This window comes from Choloepus didactylus, chromosome 16 (assembly GCF_015220235.1).
Source record: "Choloepus didactylus isolate mChoDid1 chromosome 16, mChoDid1.pri, whole genome shotgun sequence".
In the NCBI taxonomy this organism is placed as follows: domain Eukaryota; kingdom Metazoa; phylum Chordata; class Mammalia; order Pilosa; family Megalonychidae; genus Choloepus; species Choloepus didactylus.
The window spans coordinates 22,269,846-22,282,904 of record NC_051322.1 but is presented as its reverse complement, the minus strand read 5'-3'; the positions used below and the strand labels follow the sequence as shown (position 1 = coordinate 22,282,904).

The 13,059-nt window shown below is 42.5% G+C and overlaps 1 protein-coding gene across 10 annotated transcripts in view; it reads left to right on the top strand.

Annotated features, from left to right (window-relative positions):
• Nucleotides 1-13,059, top strand: part of NEDD4L (NEDD4 like E3 ubiquitin protein ligase) — a 378,998-nt gene that overhangs the window by 148,933 nt on the left and 217,006 nt on the right. The window contains exon 1 of one of the 10 annotated variants that reach the window (XM_037805618.1): nt 1,501-1,555. The exons of the other annotated variants lie outside the window; for them this stretch is intronic. The gene's annotated coding sequence lies outside the window, so the exon portion shown is untranslated. Of the gene's footprint in view, nt 1-1,500; nt 1,556-13,059 lie in introns of those variants that run through there. 10 annotated transcript variants of the gene reach the window in all.

Below are 13,059 nucleotides of genomic sequence, written 5' to 3'. Positions count from 1 at the left end.
CACCAAGTTAATGTGCTATAGCAAGGATTCAGAAGGGTCCTTGGAGAATGGATTCAAGATGGTGTAGGGTTCGTGATTGCAGTGGCCAGAGCCTCCACCAGATGGGGCTGGTGGCTTCTTGGCCCAGGTGGGACTTTTGTTCTCTCCCTTCCTCCGTGTCTTTACAAGCATAACCTGGAATGGGTCAACCCATGCTGTTGTTTTCCTTATTATAGAGTGGTATTGTAAGCAAGCTGTGAATTTCCATTTTAAGAAAAATTGCCTTTTTAAGGGAAGCATTGAAGAAAATGACCTTCTGGCTCAATTAAAGACCCATTCTTTTCCTCGGCATTCTCAGCTCTTAGAAGTGGGCATATTTTTGGCATTGAAATAGGAATTTACACAGAATTTTTGCAATAACTCGTACTGCAATTTAGTGTCTCTTACCTGGTTTGGGCTGTGGTGCTGGGTGATCTGCCACTTTGACCGCTGTGTGCAAAACTGATTTTCACAGGGTCCCCTGGCCTGTGGAGACATTGGTACCCCAGAGAGGGGGAAGAAACAGCTTTGCTGTTGCATCTGCATTGGGTCAGTTTTTAAATTGAACGCAGGTGAAGGGGATGGCCCTGGGTGATTTAGGAGAACCACAGGGTACTGGAGGGTGAGTGAAATGTCCGAGGGGCAGTGGTCCATCGATTGCGGGTGATCACACCCGCCATCCCATTCATTCCCAACAAGAGCTCATGGTGGGGTTCATGCCTCCATTTCTACAGATGAAAAAGCTGAAGGTGGGATGGGTTAAGAAGCTTGCCTAAAGTCACCAAGCTAGTAAGTTGCTGGAGATGGAGTCCAAAGCTAGTTTTATCTGATGAAAATATATACTCTAGATAAATGAGGACAACGGAGTAATGATTTAAGCAAAAATATCCGTAGAGGTTCCCTAAGTTCCTTGAATAACTTCCCTTTCATTAATTTTCAAAAAGAGACGTGGTATACCTCGAGGGTGACCGAGGTTCCAGCCACCCCGGGCAGGCCAGGTGGGCACAGTTCTCCCTGAGGCTGGCTGTAAACTTTCAGGATACCGTTTTGCTGCGGGGGCGGTGTTGCCGAGCTGCGATTTGCATTGCTTTTGGTTTCTCTAGAATGCATGGAGTTCCTGCTATAGCCATTGGTTCTGCTGCGCCTGGAGAGCTGTTTCCCTCTGCCCACATTTGAATTTCCCCCTGCTCCTGATTTGGGAGCGGCGGGGAACAGCAGCCACGTCTGGCCCAGACAGGCTTCCACACAGCTCCAGCCGGCACAGCTAGGAGGGGCCTGCGGGAGGGTGGGTGGCTGGGAGCCGGGCTCTCCCTGGGTGGCAGCTGCCGCAGAGCCCCCACTCGGCAGCACAGAGCAGCTACCTGAGCAGGTCGCCCGGCTGCTCCATGCTGCTGAGCACCTGGCTGAGGAACTGGCAGGGACCAGGATTTCTCTCCACTCCCGCTGTTGTTAGGGGAAACCGGCCAACCATCTACAGCTAGATCAGCCTCTCTGTCTCCTCTCCCCTTTACAAAGAGGTCTTCCTGCCTGGAATCTGGTAAGTCTGCAAAAGGTTCAGTTTTTCATGGATACTCGATCTGTGCCTAAAATATCAAGGGAGTGTTTCTCTTATAATGGATCCATTTTAGCTGTGATCTGAACGTGTCAGGATCGGGGGGTTATTTGAGCTTTCTTTTTCTTTAATGTCCATTAACGTATATATATGTATGTTGTCTGCATCCAGCACCAAAAGGTATACAAGTGAGAATTTTTAATTACTTACGTGTTCAATCTCTCTCGTCTTGTTTGAAGTCTGTTTATTTTCATAGTAGTGGTCTGAAAAATTATTAGAAGCATAATGCTCTGGTGTCTTTCCCCCTTTTGTCACTAAATTGCTGCATTTGTCATCACTGTGTTCCTGAAATGTCAAAAATAGACAGTTAAGGGATCTGTCTTTCCAAGTTCAGAAATTTGGTACAAGAAAACCCCAGGTGAAATGAGGACAGAGTTTTAATTTTTTTTTTTCAAATTTCTACACTAAGTTGTTTATTAAGTTCGGTTTAAAGCTTAGGTAATCCAGTCAGCTGGAGTCATGGTGGGACAGGCATACTTCTTGTTTTGGGTTTACCTCCTGGAATACAAACACCTTCCTCATTTGATTTATAACCTTTACAGGAGATACCTGGGTGTGGTTCACATGATGCCTAACTTCAACTTCACCTGTGTCCACACAGGTCAAACTGCTTTGCTCTTATACGGATAGTGTTCAGTTAGGACCTTTTAATGATCGTGAACAAGGTCCCTGTTAAATCATTATTTCTCATCTTGTCCCCACATTCCTCAGCCTCCAAACATAGGAACTTGTATTCCCTCTAATAGAAAATAAAAGTGATCCTTTTTTTTCTTTGTTCGAAATTGAAAATTAATCTCCTGAAATACCATCTTTCCAAATATGTTAATCTCACCAGCAGGGATGGTGTGGTTCTACTTGCCTTTCTTTTTAACCCAAGTATTGCTCTATGGCGAGGTATATAATTTGAGGTAAACTGAATTATGTAACAGTTAAATGGAAGCTGGGGCAGTGCTTGCTCTTTCTGGGTGATTCTATAAACAACAAGCAACTCGTGCTGCATTAGACGAAGGTCGACACGGGAGCTCGGGCTGGTTTTTGTGAGTGGTGGAGACCAGAGCATGTGCAGCAACTTGAAGTACGTCAGAAAGAACATTTGCAGAAATCTTCAAAATTGTGGCCGTTAGTCATGTGTGAAATGGAACTTCTGACCCTGTTTGCTTGATGGTGCTTCTTGTTTGGCTGGAAAATTGGGTGGTGTTGGGTCCCTAGGTGGAGAATGACCCTTTGGGTTTAATGAGTAGGAGGCAGAACCCTTATTGTATGTGACTTAAATTCTAGAGGCTAAACCATCTCCCTAAAACATGTTTCCATTTAGAAATGGAAAATCTAAGAGACAAACCCCAATAACCTTACCTGTTTATAATTCCTAACTTGAAAACTCCCACGTGTACATTCCTTTGCACGTGAAGTGTTATTCCTTAACACAAGAGATAAAGAACAGAAAATAAACCTGAGAGAATTCAGTGCAGCTATCTGTGGGTGGGAGAGAAGACAGGCCGTCCCCCCACGACACCCTTATCTGGTTCTGCTCCTTCCATGCCATTGCAGTGTCCTTCTCCTGAAATGACCCAAACCTTGCGTTTGGCAACAGGAGGCTGCTACTTTATCTAAATGCATTTTTTCATCTCTTGAACCCTCACCTCTTGCCACGGAGCCTGAGCTCCTGGTTAATGATCTTTAATGTAAATGATTCTCTGCCTTGATTAATATTTAGCTTGGTTAGTAGCACACAGGTTGAATTCTGGTCCTCCGGTGTGGTTTCTTCTCTGCCAGCTATCTGCCCACTTGCAGGAACCGGGCATAGCCAGTTCTCTCTTTGTGTGTGTGCTTTCCCTAGGGTGGAATTTGGGGTGAGACAGATGAGGTGGAACCAGAGGTATTCAGCAGAGGGGGGCAGCTGCAGACCAGACTGCCTGGTGGAGGACTCCCAGGTGGGCTCCGGGCTCCCGGGACCCAGAGGGCTTCCGTGTCTCCACTGAGACCGCTTTCAGGAGGGCCTGCCCAGGGCGTGGTGATGCTGGGTGACAAACTTCTTTCCTCGGAGGTTGGAGCGCCCTGGCTCTTTTGACGCCACCTTGGCAACCCTCTGCCCTCTTCATCTGCTTTCTGATGGAATGTCCTTGGCGTCTGTCCATGAGGGGGAGAGATGTTTGGATGGTCTCTGCAGCACCTGCGTTAGGCACAGTTGGCCATTTTCTTCTGACTTCCATGTGGCGGTCAGTTCTACCTGTTCACATGGAAACCTAAAAAAGATGAGAAATAGTTTTCATAGCCACACACAAAAAGGGAAATGTCCCTTTTTAGGATTTTAAGAAATGGCTTTTAAGACCAGTTTCTAAAAATCAGGTGGCACCAGCAGGCAGTCTTCACCGGTTTCCCTTGAGAATTTCTTCATCTTGTTAAACAGTTAATTTTTGAAGTATGGCTCCCCCACCCCCAAGTTAAGCAGCGTAGCATAAGAAACCTGTAGATGTTAGCCTCCAGAAGTTCAAACCAGCCAGCCCCCCTCTCATAAGGCACATCGTTGCCATTGCGTCTTTCCTCTTTTCCTTGTTTTATTTTTCTTTGGGGGCCTTGGGCCTGTTTGAATCCCTCATGCTGAAGTGATCCTTGGGCAGCGTGCCCGCGGCTCAGCTGAGCTGTGGGTGGGTTGGGGGCACCCGTTGGCCATGCCTTGTCCACACTGGCCTCTTCCTAGACCCGGGTCTTCCTCATGCTTGGTTGGTTTGGCTGCTGTTTGTAAAATCTGGTGTTTTCCTTAGAATCCTGGGATGGAAAGGATTAAGAATGATTTCTAATCTAAATTCCTTGTGTCTAAGGAATTAGTAAATCTATACATTATATTTAGTATTGTTTTAAAAAGTATTCATAATAATTCAGGTGGGAACCATGATTTGGTTTTTTGGTCTTCCATAGCAATTATATTTTCTGAGACAAATACTGGTTTATAGGGTCAAATAAAAGACTTTTTAATCCATATTCTTTCCATGCATATCATGAATTGCTTTAAGGCGTTGGTTCTCAACCAGGGGCGATTTCCTCCCCCCTGCTCCCCCACCCCAGGGGACATTTGGCAGTGTCTGGAGATAATTTTAGCTGTCACAATTGGTAGTGGGGGTGGGGGTGCTACTGACATCTGCTGAGGAGAGGTTAGGGACACTGCTGCACAAGCACCCTCACTGCACAAGACAGCCCCCCACAGCCAAGCAGTATCCAGTCCGGGATCTCAATGCCTCCATGTTGAGAAACTTGGCTTTAAGAAATAGACAAAATTAGAAATTTCATGGAAAAGCTGAAATCTGTGAGGAGCCTATCCATAAGGACTAAAATTTTGTTTTGTTTTGTTTTGCAAAAGTGCTTACTTGGTCCTGGTTGGAGTAATAAATTAGTGAAGCATGTGAATTATATAACATACTGTTAAGGTAACAGAAATATATTTCTTCCAAGTTCAAATTATTGGTAAAAGCGTCTTAACATATTTGTTTAGTGGGTAGTTGATGTGATGAACGGCCTGATGTGAAGCTGCGTGCTCGCTGCCAGGCGGGGAAAGCTCTCCATCTGTGGTGCGACGCCCTCATGCCAGCTGCTCCGAGACCTGGCTCGGGTCGTGTGGTTCTCAGGGTCCCCCTGTCTGCACCTCTGTGGTGGTGTGGGGGGTAGTGCTGCCACTTTCACCACTGTGTTGTTTGAGGTTGGAATGAGTGGGAATTGTGGGATTTCAGAAACGGAGGGAATCTCAGAGTTTTAATAGAGTCTCAGAAACATCTTTTCAGAGAGAATCTCATAGCCCAGAAAGGTTCGCTCTCCTTTTCTAATCCTTTTGAAGTGGTTTCTCCCTTCTTTGAGTTCGTAGAGCAGTTTTTTGCTTGTGCAGTTAATTCACTCTAGTTAACATGTTCTCATTTCTGACACCTTTTATTATCGTTTTGCCTTGCTCTCTGAAATCTTCAAGGTTAACTTTTTATGCATTTACTTCTTGACTCTGTAATTAGATTAAAAACTTCCTTTGGGAATAGGGCGGCTTACAGATCTTTGTGTCCTCGCTAGTACTCAGGGAAGTACTTTGCAAGTTTCAGACACCAAGAAATTATTTGTTGATAAGATTTAAATGACTTGTTCCAGGACACAGGCTAATTAGCATGACTGGGCCACTACTAGAATCAAAAAGTGACCTCCAGACTGATTCATACCACAACTCACTCTCTCTTCACATATGGAAACTTGTTACATATGTGAAAAATGTGATTTTTCTAAAATGGTGCTTCCTATAGCCGTACATCAAAGTTGATTTGTTGGAGAGCCGACTCTTGGTGTTTCATCCAACATTTGCATTTTGCTTTGGCTTAGAATGCCATCAGAAGCATCATTTTTGACTTTTAGGCTGGTATTTGTTATATTAGCTTAAATTGCCTTCCTATGGTTGAATTCTAAATCGAATGAAACACACAATTATATCCTGGAACAGGAAATGGATATTAGGGAAAATCTAAATATATGGACTTTGGTTAATGATAATATATCAGTATTGATTCATTAATTGTGACTAATGTACCACACTAATGTAAGATGTTAAAAACAGGGGAAACTGAATGTGAGGTATATGGGAACTCCCCAAACTATCTTTGCAATAATTCTATAAGTCAGAGCTGTTCTAAAATTGAAGTTTGCGTAAAAGAACAAACAAAACAATTGCTATCAGTTTTTCAGTGCTGTTTTTTTTAAAGCTTAGGCCCACCCCCACCTGCACTCCCCTGTTAGGGTCAACACGGGGTGGGGGGGTGGGGGGTGTGTGAAAAACTCTGGTGGAGTGCAGAGAACACTGGGTTTGAAGATAGAAGAAATTGAGTTTGTATCAGTTTGAGGGGGTTCCTCAGCTATTAAATGGATATAACGGTCATCCGGTAATTTTTTTGAGAAAATGGAATGAAATGATATAGAATATTTTAAGCAATATGATCTGTACAGATGCCAAATATGTTCCCTGCAGTAGGAGTCAGGGCTCCCCACCCCCCTTTTCGTTTTTGTATAGGAGATTTTATATTATGAATTTCAACATTCATTTTGGTGGACTAAAGCTAAAGCTGACTTTGGTGCCAACCCGTGCTCTCCTGCATTCTTGCTCATTGTACATGGATGTTAGTATTAAAGGTTACTTAAACTTACTTTTTTTTTTGTTACTGACATTTTCAGACATACAAAAATAGAGAAAAATAGCCTGATAACAAATAGCATAATGAAATGCCATTACCAAGCTTCAAAAATGATCAACATTTTGCCATTTTTATTGCTACCAACTGCAGTTTAATATTTCTTTGCAGTTTTTTCCTTAGCAATATGCCATTAGGGATAGTCAATAAAAACACATTTCAAAGTCAAGTAAAATAATGTTTCTCTACATGGCTGCAACACTAACTTGATATATAATTAGTTTTGTTTTTTTTTTTAATTTTTTTCTAAATTTAATGTTGTTCTTTAATTAGGTGATAATGCTGACCAAGTTGTAACTACAGAATTAGGGGCATGAAAAGAAGTCTACCTTCCATCCCTATCCCACTCTCCGCTTCTCTTTACAGGCAACCATTTTTATTAGATGTTGGCTTATCCCTCCATTGTCCACGTTGCAAATATAAGGAATAAGAAAATATATGCATATATTTGTACTTCCTTCTTGCTCATAAGGTAGCACATTATAATACTGTTCTGAATCCTCCTTTTTTCACTTAGCTCTACATTCTGGAGCTCCCTCAGGGCTTTTTACAGCTGCATAGTTCTCCCTTGTGTGGACATACTCTAGTTTATTCAGCCAATTCCCTATTGATGGATATTTGGGTTATTTCCAGGCTTGTCCATTCTTTCCCAGTGATTAGCGTTGTGCATATCTCACTTTGTATTTTTGACTAGTCATTCCAATAGGGAAGTATGCTAATGGGATAAGAGGCAGGTAAATGCTTTGCTCTCCCCTGTCTTGTAGAAATTGCCCCTCAGTAACCTTTTATCCCCTCAAGCTCTGTCCTGCTCTTTAATACCTGATTTAAAAGGTGTTGTCTTCCCATCTCAAGTGTTTTAAAGCTAGAAGGAGACCTTACAGATGGATGTGTGCTCCTTTTACTGATAAGGGACCTGAGACCCAGAAACTGATGGGAGAGTCAGGAGCCCAGATCTGCTATCTCCTGTCCAACAAGTGGGGGTCTTTCTCTTAAATTCTCTTCTCCTCTCTGCCTGCTGAAGGCCAGGCCGTCCCCTAGTGCAGTGTTACTCAGAGTGGGGACCATGCACAACAGCATTCCTTGGGAGCTTTTAGAAATCCAGAATCTCAGGTCCTGCCCCAGAAGTACCGAATCAGAACCTGCAGCTTAGCTAGTTCCCAGGTGACTCACAAAGCACCATCAGGTTTGAGAGGGGATGGGCTAGTGGGCACCTGCAGGAAAGGATGCAGTGGGGGGGGGGGGTAAGGGGGTAGGTGGGGGGTTGTAAACAGGGAATGTGCAGGCGCCCTTCCAAGAGTTGGATTCCCCCGTCCTCAGAATGGACCCATCGACCTCCGTCTTGGGTGTTCAGAATTGGTCTCTTCCATGGGGAGTCTTTTCCTGATTATTGCTGCCCTCTAGTCCCTCTGCAGATGGCCAGCACACCTTTTACCCTTCTGGATTTATCTCTGCTATATCAGCCTCCTCTTGGGTGGTTTCTTGCTGGTGTGTAAGTTCCTCCTGTGTCTGGTTTATTGTGCATTTTCTCATCACAGAGGTCAGGGGTCTTAAAATGCTTGCTGGTTAAGTATATCACCGCATAAGGGTTATTGGTTCCATTTCTTTGCTTTACTGCAGCTGTGAATTTCTTTGTATTAATGACTGATAACATGAGGCTCAAACATATGCTTAAATAAAAATCATTTTCATCATAAAAATAAAATCCTTTACCGTTGGATTTAGTATTTCTAGTCCCTTAAATTTCATTTTTGGAAGGTCAATTTTGGGGAAATGGAAGCAACAATCTAAGTATATCTAGATGCAGTGATGGGTTTTAGTACCCTGTAGGAAAGATTTTAATGTAATAATAGGTTGTGTTGGTAAATGTACAAGAATTAAGAACTATCTTTCTAAAGGCAATTTTTTAATACCTGGAAACAGATGATTTTTTCCCCTAAACTATGTTAGCTGCAACCAAATTAGTAAATGTTAAAATAGCCCTGACTGGTAAAAACGTTTTGGAAATTTTTTTCACTTATATAATTAAATGAAATTCTCCACTTGGTAGCTGCTCTCTCAGATAAATTAAGTCTTGCCAGACTGTCTGGGAAGATAACTAGTGAATCAGACCCTAAAAACTTGTAGCATTTGAAAAATGACTTTGTACTACATTTGTTAAAGAGGTAATTAAAGGAATTTTTTCAGTATTTTAAGATTTGTACTAGGAAATCTTATCAACTTGATTTAAGTAAAATCGGTTCAGTTTTAGCCACAGGAAAAAAACAATTTTATAGTTGATTTATGATAAAAATCCAGCCTTTTTTGAATATGAAGGTCTAGCCAACTTTATTAACAGATTTGTCATGGTACTCATCTGCATTTCAATTTGTTGGTATTAAGACATTTACAGAATAGTTGATGATGAATTTGCTCACAATAAGCATTTATTTTGCTTTTGATGTATATGTGACAAGGGCGCTATCTGGGATACAAAGATGGTTAAAATAAGTCCCTTGACTTGATGCTGGTCGCAGTCTAATAGAGACCTTAAAGCTCCCACTGGGCTGGGTTTTTAGGGGATAACTCCAGCCAAATGAATGAGCAGGCATCTCAATATGTGAAAATTACTCTTTGAACGATATTGGCACTGTGCTAGCTGGGGACAGGTGGTGACATGAAGGGAATTGCATGTTTCTAAGCTTTAATTAGTCTTTTTTTTTCCAAGTGAGGTTTAGAATTTCCATAATGTTTGTAACACTAAACCTTCATTATATAAAGGATTTTATAAGTATTATATATCTTTCTGAGGATCACTTATGCAAAGGTTTAAAAAAAATGAGAGCAAATGGTTTCCAAGACGAAATGAAGCTCTGCAACAATGAAACCTGACAGTACAGTGAAGGAAGAAAAAAAAAACAGGTTAAAAAATAAAAGGAAAAGAGAACTCAGCAGCATATCAATAATCAAGTAGAGTGTGTATCAGATAGATATCCAATAAGCTGTGAGCACTGTGATAAAAGATGTTTGGGTTGAGAGTTAAAACAATACTTAATCAACCGGTTTATGAATAACCACAAGATATTCTAAGATGACCCACCCAGTATGGTAAAGAATACAGAAGCAGTTCTAGGTATCCTTTTTGTTATGACCTATTTGTGTTCCTTGCTATTTAGATCGTTAGTCCTTTGAATTAATTCCCAGTGAACTAACGTGGCTTTATGGCCACCAGCTACCAATGGAACGTGGACAGTCGTGGGTTGTTAGGGGTGTGCGAACAGCACTGGGCTAGCTCTCCTGATAATCTGTTGTGTTCACAAAGGGCTAAAGGAACAACAGAGATGAAAGCAAGGCAAATATAGTCACCTGGCAAAAATATTTGCCCTTTCTTAAAATTCTGGAAGTTATATTTAGAAGAATTGTTTTTGGTAAAAATATTTTGAAGTTTGTTTTATAATCATAAGTAGCTTGGGTTATTTTGACTAGAGAGGGTGTGTGTGAGTGAGAAAGGGAGAGGGAGGGAGGGAGGTTGGGGATCAGGGAGAAGCAGGTGATAGGGATCGTGGGGTTTATGGGACTGGGAGAGGGAAACAGGAGATGACTGTTAACGGTCTAGAAAAAGAAGAGAAAACATGTAGGAAGTAGAATCTTGAAATTTCAGGGCCCTCCATTAGTCACTACAGTTCAACACTTATGGAGAAAATCACCCATAATTAAGAAAAGAAAGAGAATTATTATGAAAAATCTCCATACCCTTTACCTGCTACGCTGATGGAATGCTGTTCTGACCACGCTGACCCGCCTGCCCCTCCCCGCGTATGCTCTGCTATTTTCTCGCTCCACCAGTCTTCGTGCAGTCCCGCCTGCCCCAGAGTCCTCCCTTTCTGTGGGTCTGAATCCTGCTTACTTGGTGAGACCCAATTCACACACCAACTTCTATATGAAAACTGACTTAATTCCCCTTCGTTGAAGTAAGGCCAGTCTCAGAGGAATCAAAGATGTTGCATATACATTGGATACACGGCCGTAGCTCAGCTTGGCAAACTCATTTACAGATGACACCGTTTTCCAGTCCAACAGAGCCAGTTTGTGGAGCTGTGATTCCCCTGGGACGCCACCTCCCATCCTCAGGTGTAAGCTCTTGGGGGGGACAGCGCACTGCTTAGGGACCGCTGTGTTCAGCTTTGCCTGACACGGGAACGTAGGCAAAGAGATCTGACTTAATGGTTAGGGTCTGCTAGAGAACCAGTATGGAGGAGTGGAGAGAGGACACGTAAGAGAAGAGGCCTGGGGCCGGCTACCCCACAGAAGGGACAGGTGGCAGAAGACAGTGTGCATGTTGGTGGGGAGGCCTGCCCGTCTACCTGTCCTTTACCTCATGAAGCAAATATGGCGGCACTAATGTGTAGGCAGGAACCAGCAGCCTTCCCACCTCAGTACCTTTTTCGGGCCTGGCAGTGTGCCAGCACTTCCCTGTGATGGGAACACAGGCTCCTGCTGAGACACTCAGGCTTCCCACTCCTCCCATGCGCAAGAAAAGCCTCTTGCATTTGCATTATGAAAGTACCCTCCTGTTCTACCATCTACCCCCTTCTCTTATACTTTAATATGTCGTGTTTGCTGAGAATGCAAACTGTTGGAAATATTTCAATCAGAAAGTGAAATTGAAATATTTCAAAGATGATATTTAAATACCTGGAAATTTCAGTTGGCCCAATTGAATTATTTCTTAATTGTGGTAGGTAGCTGATTGTCATTGAATTTTGGAAAACAGAGATTCTCTCCTTTACTTTTCACAAATGGAAATGAGAGTGCCAAGCAGAAAAAAGTAACCAACGAAATACCCCATTTTAAAGATTGTCTGGGAAAATTGGAAATACTGCTTGTTTGTAATCAGGAAAGGACCTTGAATATGCCTGACTCATAGTTCTGGAGTAGTATTTCCCCCGAGAAGCAGTGCCCCAGATGTGTCACTTCTAGTGCAATAGGAATGGACTAAGGGACTTGGGTTGCTGGTCTTCTGCAGAATCAACCAGTGAGTTCTAGAATATTTGATAGACCGTGGCCCCTGAGCTCTGTTCCACCGTTTTAACATTTCTATGTCTTGGTGGTAGCAAGTGGTGCCCACAGCCGTGCCCTGTCGATGCCCTTGACCTTGTCTCTGCACTGGCACGTATGCACCAGCGTGTGACATCTGGCTGTTAGTTAGGATCTGCAGATTCCTTAAACAGGATGCAATTCCGGTTTTGTGCTCATGTAAGGTGGAATTGTAGTCCCCCCCCCACCCCCCGAAAAGTATATATAGCTAAATAAAAAGGGATGTATTATTTTCTTACTGGTTTCAGAGGCCTTTGGGAAACTTAAATGGTTCATACTTCCAAAGAGTTCTATCTTAATGCTAGTAAAATTTCCCTTATTGGGATTCACTGAAGAAAACATTCAGGAACAAGGTGAAAAAAAAATGTAGAGATGCTGTTAAAATTTCTTTTTGGGTTCATTTCTTCAAGGACTTATGGTAACAACCCAGACCCGTCAAGTATTGGTAAATGGAAGAATTTGCTTTAACTGACAGATAAATTATTAGCATGTTAGTTGTTTGCGTATGAGTCAGAGCTTCTAAAATTTGTTCCCATAAGTAGGTTGAACCTCCTTCTCAGCCGGTTGTCATAGGGTCTAAAAATGGAAATGTGAGTCCGAACCCTTCTAGATCATAAAAACGATTCTGAATTAGTAGGGCATAGATGGACGTGATTTTATTTGAGTTTCCTTTTCAAGTTCCCCAGGCCAGGTTGGGACCTTTTAAGTGTTCTAAAGTTCCCTTTGGTGAGTTTTGAGGAAATACTAGTAGCTTTGCTTCTAGCTCCTGGCATCAGACCCTTTTTTAATTAGGTCAGAGTAGCTCCCCCTGGGAAAGTAGACCCTCTTTCTGTGCCTTCAGCATTGATTTCTCAGAGTAGCTGCTTGATCCTATCACACATACAAGGTCCCTTCTTTTAACGGGACATTGCTGAACCTTGGAAAGGAACAGCTGTAAATGATTGGTTCTGATTAACTGAGAATTGTATATCAACCTGTGCTGAAAATGTTCCTAAAGTAAATAACTGCCACATTCTTCCCTTATTAAGATCAGTATGTGATGTAAGTGAATCTTTGTACATTTAACATTCAAGGACTTATGGTAACAACCCAGACCCAGCTGATTCTAAGGTAGTCACCTTAGAATCAGAACCCTGTTCTAACTACAGA